This window comes from Emydura macquarii, unplaced genomic scaffold (assembly GCF_026122565.2).
Source record: "Emydura macquarii macquarii isolate MOO-44397 ecotype Brisbane River unplaced genomic scaffold, CSIRO-AGI_Emac_v2 contig_3477, whole genome shotgun sequence".
Taxonomy (NCBI): Eukaryota; Metazoa; Chordata; order Testudines; family Chelidae; genus Emydura; species Emydura macquarii.
This window is the reverse complement of record NW_027133614.1, coordinates 2,936,522-2,959,489: the sequence shown is the minus strand read 5'-3', so window position 1 is coordinate 2,959,489 and position 22,968 is coordinate 2,936,522. Positions and strand designations below refer to the sequence as shown.

The following is a 22,968-nucleotide window of genomic DNA, read 5'->3' as shown; positions in this document are numbered from 1 at the left end:
TTTGAGCTATGGGGGTGGGGGCATGGGCAGTCTTGAGGGGCCAGCACTGGTTCCAGGAACTGGGCAGTGGGCTGTTTGGTCTAAGCTGTTATATCGGGCATCCAGTCCTATCTGCACCCCAAGGGTGTGCTCAGAGACCCTAAGATAGGGGCTGTGTCTGGGCTCTGTTGAGACTCAGGAAGCTTAAAGCTTTTGGGAGTTCCGTGTTTGGATCCCCTCATGGCAATCTGGAGAGTGGCTAAGAGAGGACACTTGACTGGACCATTGACACAGTTCCCGTAGTAGCAAGGAGAGAATTCCAAAAGAAAGTAATTACCCATTTCTTCTGCAGCCAAGTAATCACTGACACAACTGACTCAACCAGCCACTGCTGGAGAACACATTTTTAGGTGACCACAAACACGTTTTCCAGTACTGCCTGCAAACTTTTTGTCACGTATATATAGAACTTTAGGTACACAATGTGATTAAACACTCATCTTTTTGTGTTCTCGAAGACACTCCTTCCAGATCTAGAAAAAAAACAAAAGATTCCAATTAATGTCTAGAATGGGCATCTAAGGAATACATCCACTCACAAGAGACAACTCTGCAATTACCATGTGTCCAAACAATCTGAGAAATAGGAGACATGAATACTAGGAATTAAGGCTACAGAGTCAATGAGACACAGTCTGAATGAGTTAAGCATGCATTTAAAAAATAAAAACCCTACCCAGCTAGGAGTCATAGAGCACCGCCAGTTCATGCTGAAATGAACTACTTAAGGTAATGTTTTTCCTCCATTCTCCCAAGTGATATTTTCTGAGCTTTGAAAATCAAGTGACACTAATTGAAAACGGTTGCAGTAGAATTAACGAGTACCTTTTTCATTCATTTCTCCTTTGAATCTTGTAGACAACTACAGCGAATAGAAGGCTATTTAGGAGGCAACAGAGTGACTTTCAACTGAGAGTCACAAGTTTGTCAGATAAATCGTTTGGTGAGGGAAATCAGTGGCAGAATCTTTCGGGTTTTTTAATCTGTTTATGTAACAAATCCCTCTAGTGGGCAATTGGTAAAACAACATACCATACAGTACTGATTAGAGTTGTGAATGGGATTTGGCTGAAAAACAGACCCCCATGTCCCTTAATTTTTTAAAAAATATTAACCATATACCAAATTAGTAATGATAAAGCTATCCATTGTCACGTATTATGTTCTGTGTTGTGTTAGTGAATACAGCGCCCCAATAAACACAGTGGCTATTGATTGGATGGTTCTTTCAGGGAATACTAAGTGTAGAGCATTGCAGTTTGCAGTGCTGTTGTTAGGGTGGGGAGGAGAATGAGGAAACTATTGGAGCTGGGGAAGGAGGGAAACCAGACCCAACAAGATGTTGGAACCCACATTACCACAACTCCCAGCTCAAAGTAAGGAATCAGGACCTGAGCACTTCCTTTCTTTCTCCCCTATTGTTCTGTCTGTATAATGGGACTACCCCTCCCCTCCTTAATCCCCAGAAAACCATGTGTCTGCCAACAAACCTGGCAGTTCCCAGGGTCTGCAGGAGGTCAGGACCATCTGTGTAGCGGTCTTGTGCCTTTACACCAGCTGCAAGCCACAGACCCATGATCCTGGTCCCCGGCAGTTCAGTTTCTTTAGTGCTCCAGTGCTAGAGATTGCCCCTGACTGCAGCTGCCCTAAGTTGCCTGGGAGGTGGGTGTACCGAAAAGACAACACAGCTCTAATGTCTGATTATCAGAGATGCTGACAGCCTGCAGCCTCCATTGACTTACACTAGAAGCCTATCTACTAGCACCTTTAGAATTAGGCTCATAGTGTCTCAAACTGGGCACCCAACAATAGTGGACACTTCTGAAAATGTGAGCCTCAGTGTCTGCCTTGCTCAGGCCCTACAATGAATTAGTGGGAGGACTGAGATCAGAATCCATGTATCCTGATTTCCCATTCCATGCTATGAATACTAAAGAGACTAGACACCATTATTGGTATGCTCATTAGCCTAGATAATTATTCTAAGATGCAAATTTCCCCCTTTCTGCAAATAAACAAAGTGCTGCATTTAACTATTCTTATTTTTGTAGTATATTTATTTTCAAATGCATAGGGAGACCAATCTCTGAAGCACTTCGGAGTGCAGCATTTATAAATGAAGCTGTCAGGTTGGTAAGTGCAAGGTGTAATACTGCCTTGTACTTAACCTTGTATCTTATGGCTCTGTGCAAAGTACACTTAATCCTTTAGATTTTTTTTCTCAAGTGGAAATGTTTCAGTGCTCTTAAAAATAAATCTAAAAACACAATCAGTGCCTGAAACCAGAGCTCAGCAAATGGCACCTGTAAATGATAGAGACAAAATATTTTGGTTAGAAAACAAGGTTTTTTTTGAGCTTCTGAAAAGTTATTATAAACATGAATTACAAATTTTGGAAAAAATCATGACAGTGCCCTAAATTACTGCTGTCGTGACAGGTTGTCTATGAATCAAACAAGCAGCCATACAATCTGTGTTATAGAAGATTCTTTTTGCCATGTCTAGTGGACTGAGCACGAGACTGGAGTGCCAATCCCAGCTCTGACATTGATTCCGCCTCTTGTGGTCCTGGACAAATCCATTAATTTCTCTGCTTTGATTTCCTCATCTATAAAAAGGGATGATAATGCTCCTGGACATCGAGAGCTTTTCCATTGACTTCAGTGGGCTTCAGATTAGGCTTCTAATTTGTTTATCCAGTCCTCATTTTCCATGTATCTACTTCCCAGAGATGTTGTGAAGATTAATTAGCAGAGCTGATTTTAAAAATAATGTAACATTCCCGCCCCCCAAAAAACCAAAACCTCTTATTTGTTGAAATTTTGAAATTCAGAAAATGTTGACCAATTAATTAATAATTTTGTGGAGTGCTTTGAGGATGGAAAAATACTATATGAGTGCTAGGTATTATATTACCTTTCCAAATTATTCTGCAGTTTTTTAATGTAGTGTCCAAAACTATTCTTCACATTGTCCAGCAAAACCATCCACTTTATATATAAATTTTGAATATTGCTCTTATTTTCATCTAACCAGATTGGCTGAGATGGGTATTTCTTCTAATTGCTTGATCACTATATATAGCTTTTAGAAAGTTGCCAATAGTTATGATACAGTACATTTATTTCAGCACTCTGCAGTATTCCGGCCAATATGCACTAAATTCTATTTCATAGCAATACTGGTTATATGAGAAGTGTTAGGCCAAATTCTGCACAGCTTCCATTTGAACTCATGGTCAACATTCTGCTGTCATGTATACAGGTGTAAATCCAGAAGAATCCCACTGACTTCAGTAGAGTTACTTTGGATTTCCACTGATGTAACTGAGAACAACATTTGGCCCAGTGAAGGTATGCCAGCGTGTGAAACCGCTATTCATGAGAGGAGAATGAGACCCATGGTATCTTACTTCACTCCTGATGTCTGCTTCCTGGCATTGAATTAATGAAAATGCATGGCCAGCCAACACCACATGCTATATGTGGATAATTTCTCTTGTTGAATGCACAGGAAGTATTTGTTGGGCTGTTAAACTGTCTTTCTCTAATTTAATCTCCAGCATGAATACTTCGGTTTCCTATGCTCCTTCATTACCAAACCCTTCTTTTTGAGGTATAGAAAACTAAATGTATCCTTTATCTCTGGTTGTTTCTTCTGAGTCTTTAATATCTGTGTTTTTTCTGTATTTTCCATTATTTAAAAAAAAAAAAAAAAAAAAAAAAGGCCAAACCTTTGGGGGCTAGCTGGGGGCCCATATAGAGCATTCTAAGGGCTGCTCTAAATTACTCTGGCAGTTCCATTATGCCAGGTGTGGATTGCTGGAGTGCAGTGCACTCTTATCATGCCCCTGGCCCACTTTTGACATGTCACCTACACCACTGTGTGGCAGGAGAGAAGGAATAGGCTGGATGCAGGTGATGTAGAGCTGACTGTGTCAACAAGATGACACCCAGAGATCTGCCCGTTGTCGGGAAATCCCCAGCTGCTCCTTTATAGGGCCTGAGGATCTGGCCCAGAATTTTGGACTAAGTAGATTGGTGGGTCTGTCCTGTTGATGCACTTAATGGGGATACCTGGCTTTAGGAGTGAATGTTACCATTTGTCAGATATCTCTAAACAGAGAAACTTCGTGTTAGTGAGAATCTAAATCTCTTTCATGGTGACTAATGAAGTTTAATACCAGAGATATGGGCTTCACCAAACTTTTCACACACACTGAAAAATTAATAAAGAGAAAATGTGAAAGACATAAACCTCCTCTTCTGCCCCCTGACCCTGTCAGCTTATCTTGGCCTTTCCAGATGGAAAAATTACCATTCTTTAGCCACTTGCTGTTTCTTATTTCTGAACCTGTTTTCTAGCCAACAGTGTTTCTCCCTTTTCTTTCTCAAGCTTTCCTTCCTTTCTCAAGTTAACAATCTCCACCATGAAATTGCATCAAATGCTTTTCAGAAACCTGTCAGCTCACTTTTTCTGCATGACTCTCATTAACTTTAATAGGAGTCATGTGGCCAGAACCCTGAGAATAGCTTTGAAGATGGACTCTTCTGGCCTGGACCCATCACTGCTTTTAATTTGTCTACCATGTGGCAGGCAATGATACATTCCTGAAGCAACCATCAAAGTATAGTAGATACTGTGATCTCCCTCTCACTTAATATTTCAAGGTGCTTTTCTTTATTAATTCCCTTACCTTCCATCATGGCTCCTGACATCTCACAGCTTTGCTGTAACTGACATTGCCGTGATCAATGGATTTTTTTTTTTTTTTTTTGGAATTCAGTTACCACCACCAAGCAATATTCAGTGCACAGCCGATTTGTTAACGTAATAGGCCAGGTTATGCGCCTGCTTATCCCAGATCTGAATCTGAGTTGCTTAAAACATAACAAGAGGTGAGCGTTTAAACTCATACATGTGCAGAATGGCCCTCCATGCTAAAATATTTGATGCACAACCTACTGGCAGACTCTGTACTTTTTATCTGTGAGATTGAATATTGCTCCCTTCTTCCAGAGCTCTTGGCCCTGCTGCTGAAATGTGACATTTCTTATACTAGAGTTGGCAGTAGACCATCTGCTCCTTCCTGCAGCCTTCCCTCAGCCTTTGTTCCTTTTCTGTCTTACTTTGGCCAGGTACCAGAAGCTGCAAAGGTTCTGTGCCACATCTCTTCCTAGCGGTTTCCATCCCTGCTTTGTTGTACTGCTTGTGTGCTGCCTGACTTGTATATGCCCCGCAGTCTTTGGGCTAAATATCCACCTGTGGGGGGATGTTAGGAAGAGGGAAGATGTTTTTGGTGAAGCTCAGGAGATGAGTTCTGTCCCTGATTCTGCCTCAGACTGTCCTCTGTGACTCTGGGAAAGTCCCTTGACTTCTGTGCTTTCTTCTTCTCTATCTGGAAAAAGGAGATGATGATACCTTGCAAAACTTACGCCTGGCTCTTGCCTAACTCTCCAACTACCTTGGTGTGTGGGTGGGGTTTTTGTTTTTTGTTTTGGTTTTGTTTTGTTTTTATTTATTTTTTAAATTTTTTTAAGAACAACACCACTGGCAGCTCTCCTTCAGGTGACTCATTTGCTCGATTCCCTGGTTCGCACTTGGTCCTGAACCACTTAGTGTATTTTCTGGGCTATTTTTAAACACTGATGCCTTATCAATATTTTCTGTTCCTCAGGAGATGGACCTGTCACCACAGAATAGATAAAAGCATCAGAAAAGAGACTCCACTCACTTTTATCCTCTCTAATTCATGCTTGTTCCATATCTTCTGAGCCCCCAGTGCTTTGTCTTCCTTATTCGTGTCCAGTCTCCATTGCCACATGTCCATTACCTAAAGATTAACCTTTCCCTGATAGGAAACATAATCCCAGTGGAGAAAAATTTGGATAGAAAATTATTGAGGTATTGAAAATTATGAAGAGAATAATATTAATCATAGAAAAGTTCTTAATACTGTGCTCATCATCATAGTATCTGAGCACCTTCTAGTAGTGAGTAGTGCGTTAAGTAATGTGACTACACATCTGTCACATGTTGTTTGTTCCCTCATCCTCTCCCAGACGTATGGCACCAAAGGATCACCTGAAATTATAGACAAGCACATTTAGAATAAATAAAAGGGAACACTATTTTATGGTTTGTATAGCTATCTGTGGAACTCTTTGCTGCAGGACAACATCTAGTCTAATACTGGAGCTGGATTTCTTTGAAAAGGGCTGGATAACTTTCCAACTGCTGATAACATTTGTAACTGTGGAAGCTGACAAGGGTAATCAAACCTTGTGCTCCAGGCTGATCACCATTGGGGATCAGGAAGGAATTTTCTCTCCATAAAATATTTGTGTGTTATTAGGAGCTTTGGCCTTTCTCTGAAATATCAGGTATTGGCACAGCTGGTGGCAACAGTCAAGACTAGGTGGGGCAATAGTCTGACATGATATAGTAAATCCTAAATGAACCTGTTTAATCTTCTACCTTCCATGTAATGCAAGTATGGAGCTCTGCCTTTGAGTCTGATGCTCTAGCTCTTACTTAAGCAAAACTCGGGGTTAGAGAAGCTTGCAATATCGGGGCCCCAGTGGTAGCTATAATGTTCTCTGAATCTCAGCAACAACACTCAGGATTACTTCTTGCTTGTCTAATCTGTTCAACTGGGACGTACTCCATCAGATCTCACAGCCCTTTCCATCCCCAAACAGTGATTTCTTTCATGAGGAAGAAATGCAGAGTCATATTTGTGAATGCAAATGGGTGAGAGAGCTTATTTACAGTGCAGGGTCCACCAACCAGGTTTCTTCAAACAGCTGCACCACAGCAATACATACAGAGCTGTGAATGGCAAGTAGCACACAGACATACACACTCTGCCAACAGAAATGATGTTGGAGGCCTGATCTAATCTGCCAACGACTAGGGAGCGCATAGCTGTTTTATCAGCTTTCCACAGGCCAGGTCTTGGGAAGGGCCAAAAATTTCCTGCAAGCAGCTGAGCACCCTCCACACTGACCTATTCTGCACCTCCCAGGATCAGGCCGTTGGGTAGAGTTTTGCAACAGACGTGCAAAGATTTGCAATGTTCTGAAACGTCTCCAGTCCCAAGGATACCAAGATGTTCTCTAGTCCCTTGGAAGCTGATACAAGCTCTTTTATTGACATAAGTGGGAGTAAGAGTTGGCCCCCAGCCAGTGTCATTGTTAACTGGAGATAGGCCTGAGTGAAAATCTGGATCCAAACACTCCTGAACTTGGAACTGAATCCAAACTTTGCTACTTGGGCCCATCTTGAGCCTTAGCATCCAGTTGCGATCTGGTGGCAGATAAGACCAGGCTGTTACCATCCCTTTCTGCTGGTGGTATTCATAGTTGTCTGGATGACAGCTCTCTAGATGTTGTGCAGTTAATGAAAAGTGTTTCAAGCACCTGTGGACCAGAGTTTGGTGTAAAAGCACAGGGTCTCCATTCAGATGGCACTCGCATCCCTGGGATCCATGTCAATTTGCTAGGGTTGTGGGCAATTCCTATATATATGTTCTGTGAGGGAGCAAATCTCCACTCTCCCACCATGTAACTATAAGGGACTAGTGAGGATCCTTTCACAGCATTGAGATTTCGTCCCCAGAGCCCTTCTCCCGTGGGTTTTTTTAGCGCAAAAAGGTATGACCTGTCCTGGTATTATGTGGCTGTTCCTAGCATTTCCCTGCAGAGACCTCTCCACCTCTGACGGAAGAGATGCTTCCACTTCTCTGGTATCCAGGGTGGAGTTAACAAGCACCATCCACCACACTGAGTTAGTAGAAAGGAGTCACCACTACAGCTGGGCAAATTTATTTTTTCAGTGAATAGTAAATTAGCTGAAAAATGCACTTTGGGGGGCACCAAAACGATTTGTGAATGAGTCAAATTTGGCAAATAGTTTCAGCAGGAGGAAAAAAAAGTGGAAAAAAATTCAGAAAAGTCTAAATAGTTTGTTTTGACACTTCACTTTGAAACAGTATTTTCTTAGTAGTCTTAGCACTCCTTATCCAACACCTGCTAACAGAAGAGCCCTACTTCTTTGTTACACCTCAGTGATGGACCAGTTGATGGTATGGTGGTAGCTTTTAATGTGGAATACAGTAGAGCTCTGGGTACATCCCTGATGTGCTAGGTGAGAATGAGGGCTAGTTTTAAAGGGGCCATGCTCCAGCTAACAATGACCCCTTAAAACCAGTCACTATGTGAAGCTGGGCAGCGTTACCTTCACTGCACTCTGGGAAGTGGGGCAGCCTTTTCAAACTTTCTGGCTTTCTCCTCCCAACCTCCAAAGGCTCATTTATCTGAAAGGTTGGGGCCACCACCACCATGGCGGTTGGAGGAACAGGGTTGCTGCTGTAACATAGATACGGTCCTGAAATCCAGCAAGATGCTATTCTGCAAGCTACTCCATGACAAAGCGCATACCTGAAGCCTGACAAGTGTTGAAGTCAATCAGAGCTGCTGGACTGGAAGATGCCTCCTGGCAATTATTCCATGTTTTGGAACGCGCTCTACAAAACATTGCTTACACACTTTTCAGCAGGTCCCAGTGCACCTGGAGCATAGAAGCAGATAGCAACATGCTATGCTGGCTGGTAGGACTGGAGGGCTCAATGTTGCCTTTTTAGGAGTAGATTGTTCACAGTCCTCCTCAGCCTGCAGCAATGACAAAATATTTAATATGCTGATTTTGGGAGAGGGAGAGAGTTTGGCAGAAAATCCCCACTGACCCTGCGGTTGACCTTGTCTATGTACCTGGTGTTAAAAACTAGCAGCGCCTTGTCTGCACTACGATTTTATAGTAAGATTGCTAACTCGAGCTTTTGGGTGGTGAAGACATAGCAATAGGTGAGCATGCTGATGATTGGTACATGTCTTTTTAGTTCAGATATATAACTATCTCCAACTGCCTCTCCACCTAGCACCTGTTAGGTTAGCTTCCTTCACTCATCCATGTATATGCTTGTTTCTGCCAAGCACTCTCCAGTTGACTGTAGCTGTGTTTTGGAAAAGACATGCTAGTTATTTGTAAGGAGTCTTCACAAGACCAGAAGCCACTGATGTCTCAAATAAATGAGGCTTTGTCTACACTAGCACTTATTTCAGCAAAATGTTTGTCGCTCTGGGGTGTGAAAAAAACACCCCCGAGTGACATAAATTTTCCTGGCATAAATGCTTGTGAGGGCAGCACTATGTTGGTGGGAGATGCTCTCCCGGCAACATAGCTACTGCTGTTCGTTTAGGTGGTTTTATTATGTCAGCAGGAGAGCTGTTTCTTGAGGACATAATGGGACTACACAAGTGTTCCTACAGCGGCACAGCTGTACTGATACAGCTGTGCTGCTGTGAGTTTTAAGTGTAGACTAGCCCTAAAACACAACCCCACATCTGTTTCTCAGCTTGTTCATATACAAATAGAAGTCCCTTACCATGCATTAATTAAAGTCCCAGCACTTTCATTATACCCAGTACATATTTGTGTTCTGCAAAGGACTCAGGAGGAAGTCTTGATTGGAAAATGAAAGCATTTCCTAATGCAGTTCCCATTCAGGTACTCTCTTTATTACCCCTTTGGCCTCTCTGTCTGAAGCACAGTTTGTTGCCTGCTCTTGCATTCCTTTACTTCACATTTGCAGTTTGAAGTAGCTCTCTCTCCTCCAGGTGCTATATTTGCTTTTGTCCTCTGGAAGTACATTGTAACAGCACCCTGTAAATTCTTTTACCCTGTACAGCTGCGAGGGATACAAATCCTCTTATTTCTGATTTCTTTGCGGCTAAGTGCAAGTGCCATAGTTGTCTGTGAAACATCAGGAAGAGTCTTTTGATGGTTATTGTATATCAGCAGAATGTTTCCCTTTGGAAGGGTTATTTGTTCAATCTAAACAAACCCACCCATATCCTGTAAAAGGACACTGTCATCTTAGAAATCATGGGCCAGATCCTCAGATGGCATAAACTAGCATTGACATCAAAACCATGCTGATTTACACCTGCTGAGGAACTGGTCCCATATATTCTTAAATGAACCATTTCCTTTTGCTATCAGTAAACCTTTAATTAGTAAAACTGAATATTCAAAAATCTCATTAATTTTCCCTAATTAGATTTTGTTTACTTGTTCCAAATCAACAAAAGCCACTTTTACTTTTGTTTGTAATCAGTTTCTTAATCCTGTAATATTTGGGTTGCAAACTACAGTGTTTGTGGTTTCTTAACATTATTTTTAATATAGTATAGCCTCTGAGATTTATGATTAAGTTATAATAGAATATATTATATAATATATATATAATAGAATATAATAGAAAGCAAAACTGTTTAAAAAGAGCCCTAGAAGGCCAAAAACCCTTTTTCCTGCAAGCAGGGGAGAGATGATTGCAGGGCAATTAGAGACACCTGGACCCAATGAAGGGCTAGTCCAGGTGTACTTAAACCCTGCCTTCCCTAAAGGGAGGGGGAGAAGCACAGGAGAAGGAAGCTGGAGCAAGGTACCTCCAAGGGGAGACAGGGTTACTGAGGACTCCCTGTCCCACTACAAGGGGTTGAAGCACGAGACCCACTAGGGAGAAACTGGCTGTTTGCCACACCATTCATAAGGATATTTTGCCTAGAGTCTCACAAATATCTTAATGAAAGAATTGAATGTACACAAAGCTTAGCTTCATTGTGTTAATCACATACAGCAAATATCATTGTTCAAATTGACATAAAGATAATCCTGAAATAGATTTTCAGTAACAGTTTGCTGTATCAAAAGATGAATAGAGATGTGTTGGATCAGTATTGAAGCCAATATCCCTATTGACCTGAACTCTCTCATTTGAGAAACAAGAAAAGGTTTTGCGTTACAAGTATAAAACTTTTGGTCTTCAACTTAAACTAGGAGAGGAACCAAAAAGAAGCAGAAAAACCAAGCACAGCAAATTCTGCCTCAGCCAGGAACTGTTTTCCCCCCTTTCACTCCCACCATGTAGAATGTGCGTGTGGGGGAATGTATATATAATTGTTTTACTTTTCCCCCTGAGAAATTGTAAAACCCACTTTATATTATGAGAATCTAAATGTTACATTTTTGATACCATAAGATGTATGAGATTTAGCTATAGATTTAAATATTTAACTTGCATTAGGTATCCTACATTTTTTTGATAGCTGGGGGGAATATTCAATCTTTTGCAAAAAAAGACAAAACCCATAAACGGAATGAGTTAGATCCTCATTTCTCCAAATACCAAAGGTTCAGTGGGCATGATCCAAAGCAGAGTCAACTGAAAGTCTCCCATGAATTTCTGTGAGGTTTTGGATTAGGTCTAATATGTGGAGATTAGAAACTTTACTCCAGTTTTCTAGATTTTACTATTTTTGGTGTTCTGTAATTAGAACACCTGTTAATGTTTTAGGGGGAGATTTCCAATGAAAATCTATGGGAGTTGGGTAACTAATTTACAAAGTGAACAGGAAATGTTCAATTTCCAGAGCCAAAAATCTTTTCAAATTTCTTCTTGCCTCTTTCCACTTCATTATTCATCTGAGCAGTTTAATTGCTTAGTGTCTCATTTAGGCATCAAAGGAAATAAACCATCCCTCGAGCTTTAATAAAGGTAGCTATTGATTTATTAACCAACTTAATTGGTTCAGAGGTCAACAAAAGCCCTGGTCCTTCGAACACTTGCAAATGTGATTGACTTTATCCCCATGTGCCATCCCTATGAAGTCAAGCATGCACATAACTTTTTTCAGGACGGGAGTCAAATTTTATCTGCATGTTGAACGATTTATAATGTTGGGGCAGTTTATGGAGAACATGGGAAGGAATGGAGCCAGAAGGAAGGGGGCCTGGAGTGAAGTGACTGAAGACCCTATGGTTCAGTTGCACCTGGGGATTCCTTTACGCAAAGGGAATGCATAGGGAGCCACTTTTTGGCTGCTAGTGCACAGCAGAGGTGAGGGGGAGAATCAGAGGCCTCATTTGGATGGGCTATCTCTGGGATATTGATGCCATTGTTATGTTTATTTCTGAGATGTGACCTGTGCCCTTGGAGCTTAATCACATTGAATACCCTTGGCCTGGATCGATTGTTAATAAATGTAAATATTTTATACAGAAGTACACGGAGAAATGGAATGGATGCCTGACAAGAGTATCCATAGGGCCAAGCTCCAGAAGGTTCTGTCTGCAGCAGAAACAGGTTGCTGCACAGAGGAGGGGAAGGGTTTGAGGAGGCCATAGTGGGGCCACTCATGCTGTGCATAGCTCTTTTCTGTGTGGGGTTCCTTTGCAACAGGATTTGGGGAATAGGCAGGAGTGGGGCCAGTGCCTCTGCTATGAGGATGCATTGGCCACATCCTGCTCCCTCTAGAGCAGGAGCACAGCACAGGCTCTTTGAGACTCCCCCTTAAGATGTGGATAGCGTTACTATATTCAGCCATTCTTCATTACAGAGTAAAATGGTATTTTTCCAGTTTTATATTAAAGAGATGGTTGTTAGGGAGGCAGCTAATTTTATCTTTCCCTCCATACCGAGCCCAGGCACAGGTCCACCTCCTGCTATGACAATCTCTGGAATAATAGAAAAGTAAGAGCCAAGACTGTTTGAGCGATTTCTCCACCTTGTGCCAAAACAAGGAACCCCTTGTGCGTTTCAATATATGAATCATGCTCACTTTTGTTTACAACGCGTTTCTATGTTTTGCTGCTGTTAGTGAAACACACCAACTACAAGCCGCTAAAGAACATGAAAAATGGCTTATTGAAGAAATGTACGTGTAGCATTCCTTTTCTCTAAAGTTATACTCTTGTATTACTGCCCAGCCTGGGGAGTGTGTCTGTCCTTGCTGGCTCAAAGCTCTAACAATCCTTCGTTCATACAATCCCCTATGATTAACCTGAGACCCAGACACTCTCTCCTTCAGGATTATCCTGAGACTTCAAGGTGAAGTGTTAAAGTGAAAACCAAGTTATGCTGAACATTATGGCCTGAATTCAGCAATATGTTTAAATCCATGAGAAAAGTTAAGCACATGCTTAAATCTCATTACTTCTGTTGAATTTATGCATGTACTCAAGTGGTTTGTTGAACTGGAACCTGCGAGCTGATGCCTGCAACTCTAGGCAAGGGATTGATGAGTTGCAGCTAACATTTTTAAAAACTCTTCATCAGTTCTGTGAAATCCATTGACATTACCTGGCTTGCTGAATGTGTCCCATAATGCACCACTCTCTGATACCATAGACAACCATGGGACTAATGATATCTGTGACTTCACAGAAGAATGGATTCGGGCTGTGTTAGCAAACCAGGAAGGAATACTGGATTTCCCAAAAATCAAAGAGAATTTTAAAGGAGGTAAATTGTTCTTTAGCTGAGCCCCTTCCGCAGTCTGATGAGTAAGGGCATTTGGTCCATAGAGCTGGACTTCACTCATTTTTCCTTGCTGTTCACCTTGGCAAGTGCAGTGAACATCATATGACTAATTTGGTTATATTACTGTGTAGACAGATGCTACAGCTACTGTGATGGGAGCAGGGGAATTTTGATTAATCAACATTTGATAATTTTATTTACTCCTCCCTAATAGGAAAGGATGGTTCTGTAGCTGAAGTAAAGGATTGGGAATCAGGAGATCTGTATTCTTCTCCCAACTATGCCACAGAGTTCTTGTGAGACATGGTGTAAATAACATAACCTCTCTTGGCTTTGGTTACCCTCTGTGTAAAATCCCATTTAGGTGTAGTTAGTTACTATTTGGATAGTGTCCTGAGACCCCTAGGTAAAAGGTTGTATAGCTGTGATATTCCTGAAAAATTTGCATGAGTCCACTAAATTACAATAGTTGCTTCCTGTTAATTCTCTGCTTGCTCTTGGAAAAGTCCTCTTCCTGGGTTTCAGAAATGTTCTGCTTTAGCCATGTTTTGGTATTTCTTCCTTTAGGTACCAGAAATTCTCTTCTAGTTTCTTTCCATTCTATAATGTCCTAGTCAAGATTCAACTTTGGTTTGCAGAGAGATGTGCCGGTTGGTTGTTTGGGGATTTTTGAAATGGGATTCTAATTCTGGCAGCAGCAGTCACACCTAATGAAAAGGGAGGAAGACTGACTTGTCTGTTCTTTATTTACCACTTGTTATGGGAATTCTAAAACCAAATTCATATTTGGCTCATTTTAGGACTCTATTGCTTTTTTGGTTTTTTTTGGGTTACTTTCAAGAGGGCTCGGTTTACCCTAGAAATAAACAGTATGATTAATCAGGACAGCATATTAGCTATTGGGCCTGCGTCTCCTCTCACACACGTGGAGTTACTTCTGATGGGCACCATTCATTTGAAAGATGAATCAGGCCCTCTGTAAATGCTCCAGGTTTATAATCCAAACTGTTTAGAGGCTCCGTTACCTTGGACAGCTCATATGAAGCAGAAGCCACCTAGCTCCCATACCTACCTTGTTTTAGTTGGCCTAAAACTATCATAATTAAAATTGTATACTAAAAATCCTTATCTCTTACCAACAACATTGTAGATTATTATCACATAAATCATTTTTAAAATCAAATGTACTTTTCAACAGTGACACTCATTTTAGCATATTATACTTTGCTAAAGTTGGGTGGTGAAACTAAGCCAGTCAGTTTGCAGGAATCACTGGTAAAATTCTCTGACATTTGTTATGCAGGAGCTCAGACTAGATGAGCATAATAGTCTTTTCTGCCTTAAAATACATAAATTCATGGGTTTCACTCTCTGCGTATGGGGACTGATCCAAAGTCCATTGATGTCAATAAAAAGACTCCCCTTAACTCCAGTGGGTTTTAGATCAGACTCAGTTAGCTCCATATTCTGGTTCTCCTCCTGTATCTTAGTGCATTGGAGGACAAAGTTTAAATGGAATAAAAACCTGGTTTCAATTTAATTGATGGCTTGTATAGAATTAGAAAACATTTCTGTTGCTCTCGGGTTTTATAAAATCCTTCCCCTTCCTCCAGAATTGCAGAGAGTCCCTCCCATGGCGGGCCAGGCAGGTAGTATAGACCCCCTATTGTGCATCTTCAAATCCTGGCATCTGCCACGTTGGTTCTGCTGCCAGAAGGCACTCTACACCTATTGGGGAGTGGTAGGATTTGTCCCATGTGCTTTTTCAGTTGACCTGTGCCAAGTGGCTTACCAAATTTGAAGCTCACTGGATGGAGGGCAAATTCTGGATTTGAGCATGCAAACAAATTGGGTGACTACACATCCAAATACCCCTTTGCTCCTGGAATTACCTGATTTGTGTGTGCTACCAAGGACAGTTTGTTCAGTCACATACACAATTTGTGGCTACAGGGGGGCTGTGCACAAATTTTGTGGGCATAACTTGGGAAGTGACTGACTTTTTTCATTTAACAGTTTTCTCTATATTTGATCAGAGTATGCAGAGAAACACTTCAAATGGAGCCTTCCTCAGTACTTTGTTGCAAACAGGAAGAACCCTATATAACTGTTTTTTTCAACAGCTAACCCCTCCATGAACACTTCGTCCCTGGCTCATAGTCTCTTAGGAGATGAACAGGATGATTGAGCAGAGCCTTTCCATTGCTAGCTTCTACAGTATGATTGTCATCAGCACCTCATTAGGGGCTTAATGCAAACTGCATAGAAGTCAGTGGAGTCATTGAATATAATACACTTTGGATACAGCCCCAGGTTTCAACCCTGCTTCTATTGAAATGAATAGTAAAATGCCAGTTGACTTAATTGGTGCAGGATCCAGCCCTTGGTTAACTGTCCCATTGTTTGATTGTTACTGTAAAAGATCTAAAAACCTCAAAAGCAGTCATGTAAAAAAAGAGGAGACGCTCTTACCGCTTTCCTCTATTTTGGAAAACCAGTTGCCTACTCTTGTTAATCTGCTTTCCAATGTAATGTAAAATTACAGCGTACACCATTGGTAAAAGTTCTTCCTCCCAGTCTACCCAAGTGAAGAGTTAGTGAATATTAAATGTAGTAGGAAAATTACTGCCGGTCACTTGTATTGGATTTTTCCACAGCATGTGTGCTGTATGAAACACAATGCTGTATGGAAACTGGGAGGCTAAAAGGCACACAGTGTTCCTTTTGCCCGACAGTACCTTTCCTGCAGTAGTGAAAAACAGCAAAATATTCTCTGTGCTCCTCTCATACCACACTTGATGTCAATAAACTGAAAATAATTTGGGAAATCAAAATAGGGTGCTAATGGGGTGAAGAGCTAGTGGTGGAATTTTTTTGTAACTTCTCGTTTTTTTGTAGGGAGAGGGGCAGAATTACCAGAACCTAAATTCACACACAAAAACTAAGTTTAAAGAGACATCAGGCTAAAAATACTATGCAGTATTCAAAACAGCAATGTTATTCCTTACCTCTGTCAGTAATATGTTATTTAATGAAATCAGTGAATGTTTTAAATGGCTTGCTTACTTTCACTATCTGTGGTTTTTTGAGGGTGCCGGGGGTTGTACTCCATTTAGCTTGGACAATGAGGGCTGATCTACATAGAAAAGTTAAATTGGTATAAACTAAGTTGTAAACGGAATCCAGTATAGTTTATGCTGATCTAACTCCCCATGTAGACACTCTTATTCCAGTGTAAGAGCAGGGGTTATATCAGTATAACTGTACTGGTGTAACTGGTAACATTTCCCATGTGGACCAGGCCTGAAAATAGAGTAGTCAGTTTCACTTTTATGACTTGTCACTTTCACTTTCTGGTTCTCTTGCATTAGCAAGCTGCTTCTTCATTTGAGCTGTAGGCCCTGCAAGAAAATGTTTAATGTTTCACAAAACCTTTCTGTTAACCAAACCCAGATTTGGACTTTTAAATCTCCATTTTAATGTAAGGGTGAATGATCTGACTTAACCCCTTCAAAACTTCAAAAGAAAGGACATGAAGTGTTAAAGCTTCTACCGTTATTGATAGTCATAAACAGAGCACTTTACTACTTCAATTGAGGGAATTGTCTGTCAGATGTCTGATATCAGTGCACTGGACAGAACTACCATAGTTAGAGTGGGCCTGTTCCCATTGTACTAAATGGGAGTTTTGTAGTTGACTTCAATAAGAGCATCATCAGTCTTGTTATTGCCATAGTCTTAAAGCATTGAGGGCTGATCCAAAACCTCTTGATGTCAATGGGAACCTTTTGAAAAGGGAAAATGATAGTCAAGGGTTTTTCCCCTTTGCTCTTGTCCATTCTTGTGAGATCCATGATAACATCTCCCAGTATTTTATGCTTTACTTAAAGCCCCAGCTCCTGGAGACCTTTCATTATTATGGAAATATCTTATTGATATGGCTTGGGATGCAGTCCAGACCAGTAAGAGGCTGTGTCACTACTTGCCCTGCAACCTTTGGTGCCTTACAATTCTTTGCTGCTGTAGCTGTCGGCCTGGGACTCTCATAACCAGCCTACAAGCAAGCAGGCAGGTCATACCCTGAAGTGTCATGTGCTAGAGTGGCTCTCAACCTTTCCAGACTACTGTAGCCCTTTCAGGAGTCTGATTTGTCTTGTGTATGCCAAGTTTCACCTCACTTAAAAACTACTTGCTTACAAAATCAGACATAAAAATACAAAAGTATCAGAGTACACTATTACTGAAAAATTGCTTATGTTCTCATTTTTATCTTATAATTATAAAATAAATCAATTAGAATATAAATATTGTACTTACATTTCACTGTATAGTATATAAAGCCATATAAATAAGTCATTGTCTATATGAAATTATATTTTGTACTGACTTTTCTAATGCTTTGTATGTAGCCTGTTGTAAAACTAGGTACATATCTAGATGAGTTGATGTACCTCCCTGGAAGACTTCACTTTGGCTTTCACCAGCCTTGGTTCTAACCAGCAAGGAGACCCCAACACATTCCCAGTCCTGAATTTCCCCAAAACTGTGTGCTCTGCTATGTCCAGCCCTCTCCTGGGCAGAGAAATAACAAGGTTCATTTATTCTTGTAAAGAGACAAAAGTACATCACAGTTCATTAACCTAACTGAGGTAAGTAAACCATTCTATTTAAACCCAGCACTGAGTTGATTTATAGTAAAAATAAATTTATTAACGATAGGACATAGGTGAAGCGATGCCAAATAAAAGGAATAAAGTTGGAAAAGGTTACAAGCAAATAAAAGCGAAAACTCGTCTAAAACTTAATCTAGCAAGGTGTAGGCTTTTGTTCGAGATGGTTTCTCACCTGTATTCAGTTTCCAGAGGCTTCAAACCTCCCACCTCCCTTGGTTGAAGGACTCATCTTTCTCAACTTCCAAGAGCTCTGTTCCCTTGTGTCTGTCTAGTGATGGATGCCAAAGATGACTTCTGTCCTTGCTTATATCTTCCAAAGTTCAATGAACTTGTTTCAGGAGGCAGTATGACCTCATGCTGTTTTTCCCTTCATGTGGCCTTCCCATCCTCCCACTGACTTCTATGTAAATGAAGCTTTAATTCTTTCTGGTTACATCTTGCTTAATTTCATTAGAGACAGGTAGATAGCTGCCTTCCCTCCAGCCTGGGGGAAAGCCCATTTCTCCCTTTGTTTGGTCATAGACAGGAAGCTTAATATAATTAAGTATCCATATTTCCTCATATAGTGTTAATACATTCATTTTACACTGATCTTAACCCCCCCACTGGTGGTGTTCTGAAAAGACCTCACTCTATACGCTTTTCTAATACGGTAATATTGTATACAATCAGTTGATTCAGTTGCTTATCACTTGAGATTCAGATCCCTTGTGTTTATAGACCAGTACACCTTTGAAATGGATTCTTTTGAGGGTTACCCTCAAAGTAAAGTTTATTCAAGCTGTGAGGAAGGCGACATGGAGTCTGGTGGCCAAGGATGCGCCAAGCTCTTTCTTCCCCCACTTGTTAGCTTAATGGCATTGTTTGCCTAGTATGTAAAAATGGACATTCAGTGTCTCCGCCTGAAGACCGGGATGGTCAGCGAATCAAATACACGTTCCTTTGTCTAGGGCAGACCTGTTTACCAACTCTCCTTGACATGGCTGGTTTTAAACACAACTTTATTGGTAATTCCAGCATATATCCATAACTTGTACTACACATTGTGCCCATATATCACCAAAAAATACTAATGATCAGTGAGTTATTAGTTTTCAAATGATATCTCATAAGGCATATTTTGTAGAAAATTTGTTACTATAGTTTGTAGGATATGAATGAATGGTGCTTATGGTCACACTCAAGCTTACTGTCTTTTTTTAAAGGAAAGTTTCTAGCCCTCATGGTTTCAGAAAAATCCTGAAAACATGACCAGAATGCACCCTAGAGCTTGTGAAACCAGGAGAACAAGTTTCTTTTTCCTTTTTTTAAACATCTTGTGACTTTTCAGCCAATCTCAAGAATTTGGGGGGGCCTGAATCATGATTTTTGAACATCTGGGGTTGGCAATAGTGTATATGCTTGTTCTACTACCATTTAGGTAGATCAAAGGCTGGGGTGGCTGAAAGGGCCCAGTGACTTCTTCAACAGCGATGCATGCCATGCAGACTACAGGTCCCAGCAGGCAATGCTCCAGCTCTTCTTGAGCAACTCAGTCAGCCTGATCAATTGGATCAGGATGGGGCATTGTATGCTGGGAGCTATAGGTCCATGCTAGCATGGCCATATCAACATGGAATAGGGGCTCTTGCCTTCTGCTCCATGGCATGCAAATTTGGTGGAATTCCTGAAAACTTGTTTCAGTGCAGCACTTGGGCAGAAGCTGAGTGCCCCTGATTTAGAGTCTGTAGATAGCTGTAAGAGTTGCTATTTTTTTTACTATGTTACACCCGCAGGGGCCAGTCCAGTCACCATTCTTAATATGACTTCACTGCTGGTCACCGTTGAATTTTAATGAGGATTATGTGCTGAATTGTGTGTGAACTGGGTGTGAATTGTGCTGAAATTCTGAATTTAAAAGTGGTCTATCATTCATGAAACACCATTGAAAGCTGGGGTCAAGGCAACACCAATTCAGCCATGTAAGTGCTGCTTTAAAAAAAAATCAAGCTGTTTGCTCAGTGTCAGTTTTCAAAAGAGGCTTGTTTAGTGCTGAGCTGCATTTGGGAAGCATTTTTAAAATATTGATTATTTGAGCATAGTGAAGGCTTCTCTACACTGGAATATTGTGTATAAATGAAGCATCAGGACTGGGTAGTGTGAAACCGTGCATCCTCACTATAATATAAATCTTCTGTCAGTTGCATTTATCCCTGCATCACCATGCACTGTAGAAAATTAGTCCATGTTTGTCCGGACAGACCAAGTACACCAAAAGCTTTTCTCACATTGCCCTGTCAATGTGCCTCAACTCCCTTCAGGCAGGAACCATTTCTAGGGAGCAAATGATGCTGGTGTTTTTTGTGATTTGGACACCTCTGTCCTCTTGAAATTGGACTGAGACCACCAACTTCCTTTCCCTTATGCCACAGAAAACCATCAGAGAGTAACCTCTACATTAGAATTAGGGAGCTGAGGTTAAAAGGCTCTGGATTATATTAACAATCTGCAAAGCCATTCAATCCTACCGGATGTCCCATTTGCTCCTGAAAGGTGACCGTTGCAGACATTGTCTGTGTGATTACAGAAAAACAGAGTTTATAAGGGAGACCCTGGCACTTCTTTAGCTGGATCAGGGCAAATGGTTGCCAGTAGAAATCTGTTGGTTTTTTGTTTTATGTGGTGGTTCTCATAAAATAGTCAATATTTCCCAGCAGTTTCCAGATAGTGATATTGGAGACGCCACAGTCACTTCTTATCTCAAGGACACATGTATACTGTGGTAAGATTCCACTTCGTGGTGATAATGGTTGAATGCTGACTTTTAATGGTCTTAAATGTAAATAGTTCTGAGAACAATAACAAGAATAGCTGTTGGGAATGGCTTATTTTTTAAACTCTAAATTGGAAAAAATAAAGGTTTGCCAAAAACACTAGTCATCGAGCATGTGTAATCCAAGGAGTGACTAACTTTGTTGTATTTGAGTGTTTAAGGCTTATAAATGCCACTGGACAGACAGTCCTAGAGGCTGAAATTCTTTATCTGAGCCAAATCCTTGTCTTCATGAAATCACTGGCAAAACTCCAATGGAAACAGGATTTAGCCCCTAACTCACAGAGTAGGTACAGCATAGGCTTCAGTGGTGCAGTTGTCCTTCTAGTGACTTCTTTGCTCTGACCTAAAGATTGTACTGGCTTCCATTCCATTTCACCCCTCATTCTCCCTTTGGCGACTGCGCGCTAGTGCAGGTTTTTATGGAGGTTTTGTGAAGAGGACACTTATCCAGTAGAACTGGACAGAGATCACAAATATATTTTTTCACATACACTGTTATAGGCTCGTAAACTATAAGGTCAGAAGGGACCATTATGATCATCTAGTCTGACCTGCACAATGCAGGCCACAGAACGTCACCCACCCACTCCTGTAATAGACCCCTAACATAAAACTGAGTTATTGAAGTCCTCAAATAATGATTTAAAGACTTCAAGGTACAGAGAATCCACCAGCAAGTGACCCGTGCTCCATGCTACAGAGGAGGCGAAAAAACCCCTGGGCCTGTCTCAGTCTGCCCTGGGGGGAAGATTCCGTCTTGAGCCATACTGAACATGTCGTCTATGTGGCTGTGCCTCTCTTAAAGATGAGGACAGTTATGGACCTCATTATAGAATTCCATAGGCTCCTGTAGTTGAATCCCTATACTAACAGACAGTGTAAGCAGAATTCTGTCTCCATGCTTGGACTGGAGGAAGCAAGGAAGAACTATAGATATACCTGTGAGCTAGCTGCTGAAGGGAGAGTTTCTGTAATTCTGTAAAACACAGCCTTTGCATCTGTCTGCTTAACCCATAAGAACGTCTGTTCAGTTAGTCAACATTTAATTCCTAGGGGGAGTTGCTTTTCCAGCCTTCAGGGAACTGTCCTCGTTTCTGTAGATCAACAGCTGGGAAAGGGAATGGCCCCTTGTATTAAGGTTTTTTTAAAGGAAATTGCTTTTCCATTGCTAATGACTGTCTTGATCTCTTCCTATTTCCTACCCTTTGCTCTCCCTGTGAATGTTGATACTTCTGACATTTTGGGTTGTGTGTGAGGCAGCTGGGTTCTCAGGACAGAGTGAAGAAAGAGTTCACACGGGGCATTGGCTTAAAGTGAGAGAGCAGCCCCATGATGATAAAGGGGCTGGACTGACACCAGAGCCAGAGCTTCAGCTTCCCTCTCCGAACTAGAGTCAAACCCTTTCCTTGTCCCCTCCATTTACTCAGCAGGATAGAAAAATTGGGGGATGTTGTGAAACGCACAAAGGGGTGTTAGGTACCTACCCAATCTGTCTTGACCATATGGTGCACCTAACTCCCTTGAAAACCTCCCCTATTGCCAAGACTAACTAAGGCCTTGTAAAATGTGCAGTGAAACACACTTGGAAGCCCTTTGGGAAAGGCATGTCTTTTTGTTCTATCTCTGTACAGTGCCTAGCAAAATGGGTGCCTGACCTATGATTGGGGCTCCTAAGTGCTACTGCAACACAAATGATTTCTAATGCAGGGCCACTAAAAAGAGTGCCCTGATATTTTAGGGATGTGGATTGTAAATGTTAGACAAGCCCTTGAAGTTATTGGTGCAGCTGGCTAAAACCACTGCTTGCTTTTAAACAGGAATAAATGTCCCATAAATAAATAATACTGTCTTGAAGCTAGTTAATTCTTTTTCAGTTTATTTAGCAATAATTAAAATCTGTATCCTTGATTTTCCTCTCACTCAAATCAGGTAAATCCTTTGGAGACAAAAGTTTCTCTGGTATGGAACCAGTGGAAACAAGAGGAGAATCAGACCCTGTTTGTGTCTCATAAGATCATATAATATTTTAAGAAAAATACCTAAAACCTTTTTGTCCTGAA

At 41.1% G+C, this 22,968-nt stretch overlaps 1 protein-coding gene across 2 annotated transcripts in view; it reads left to right on the top strand.

Annotated features, from left to right (window-relative positions):
• The window catches only part of COLGALT2 (collagen beta(1-O)galactosyltransferase 2), a 74,687-nt gene that overhangs the window by 24,640 nt on the left and 27,079 nt on the right, over window positions 1-22,968 (top strand). The window lies entirely within an intron of this gene.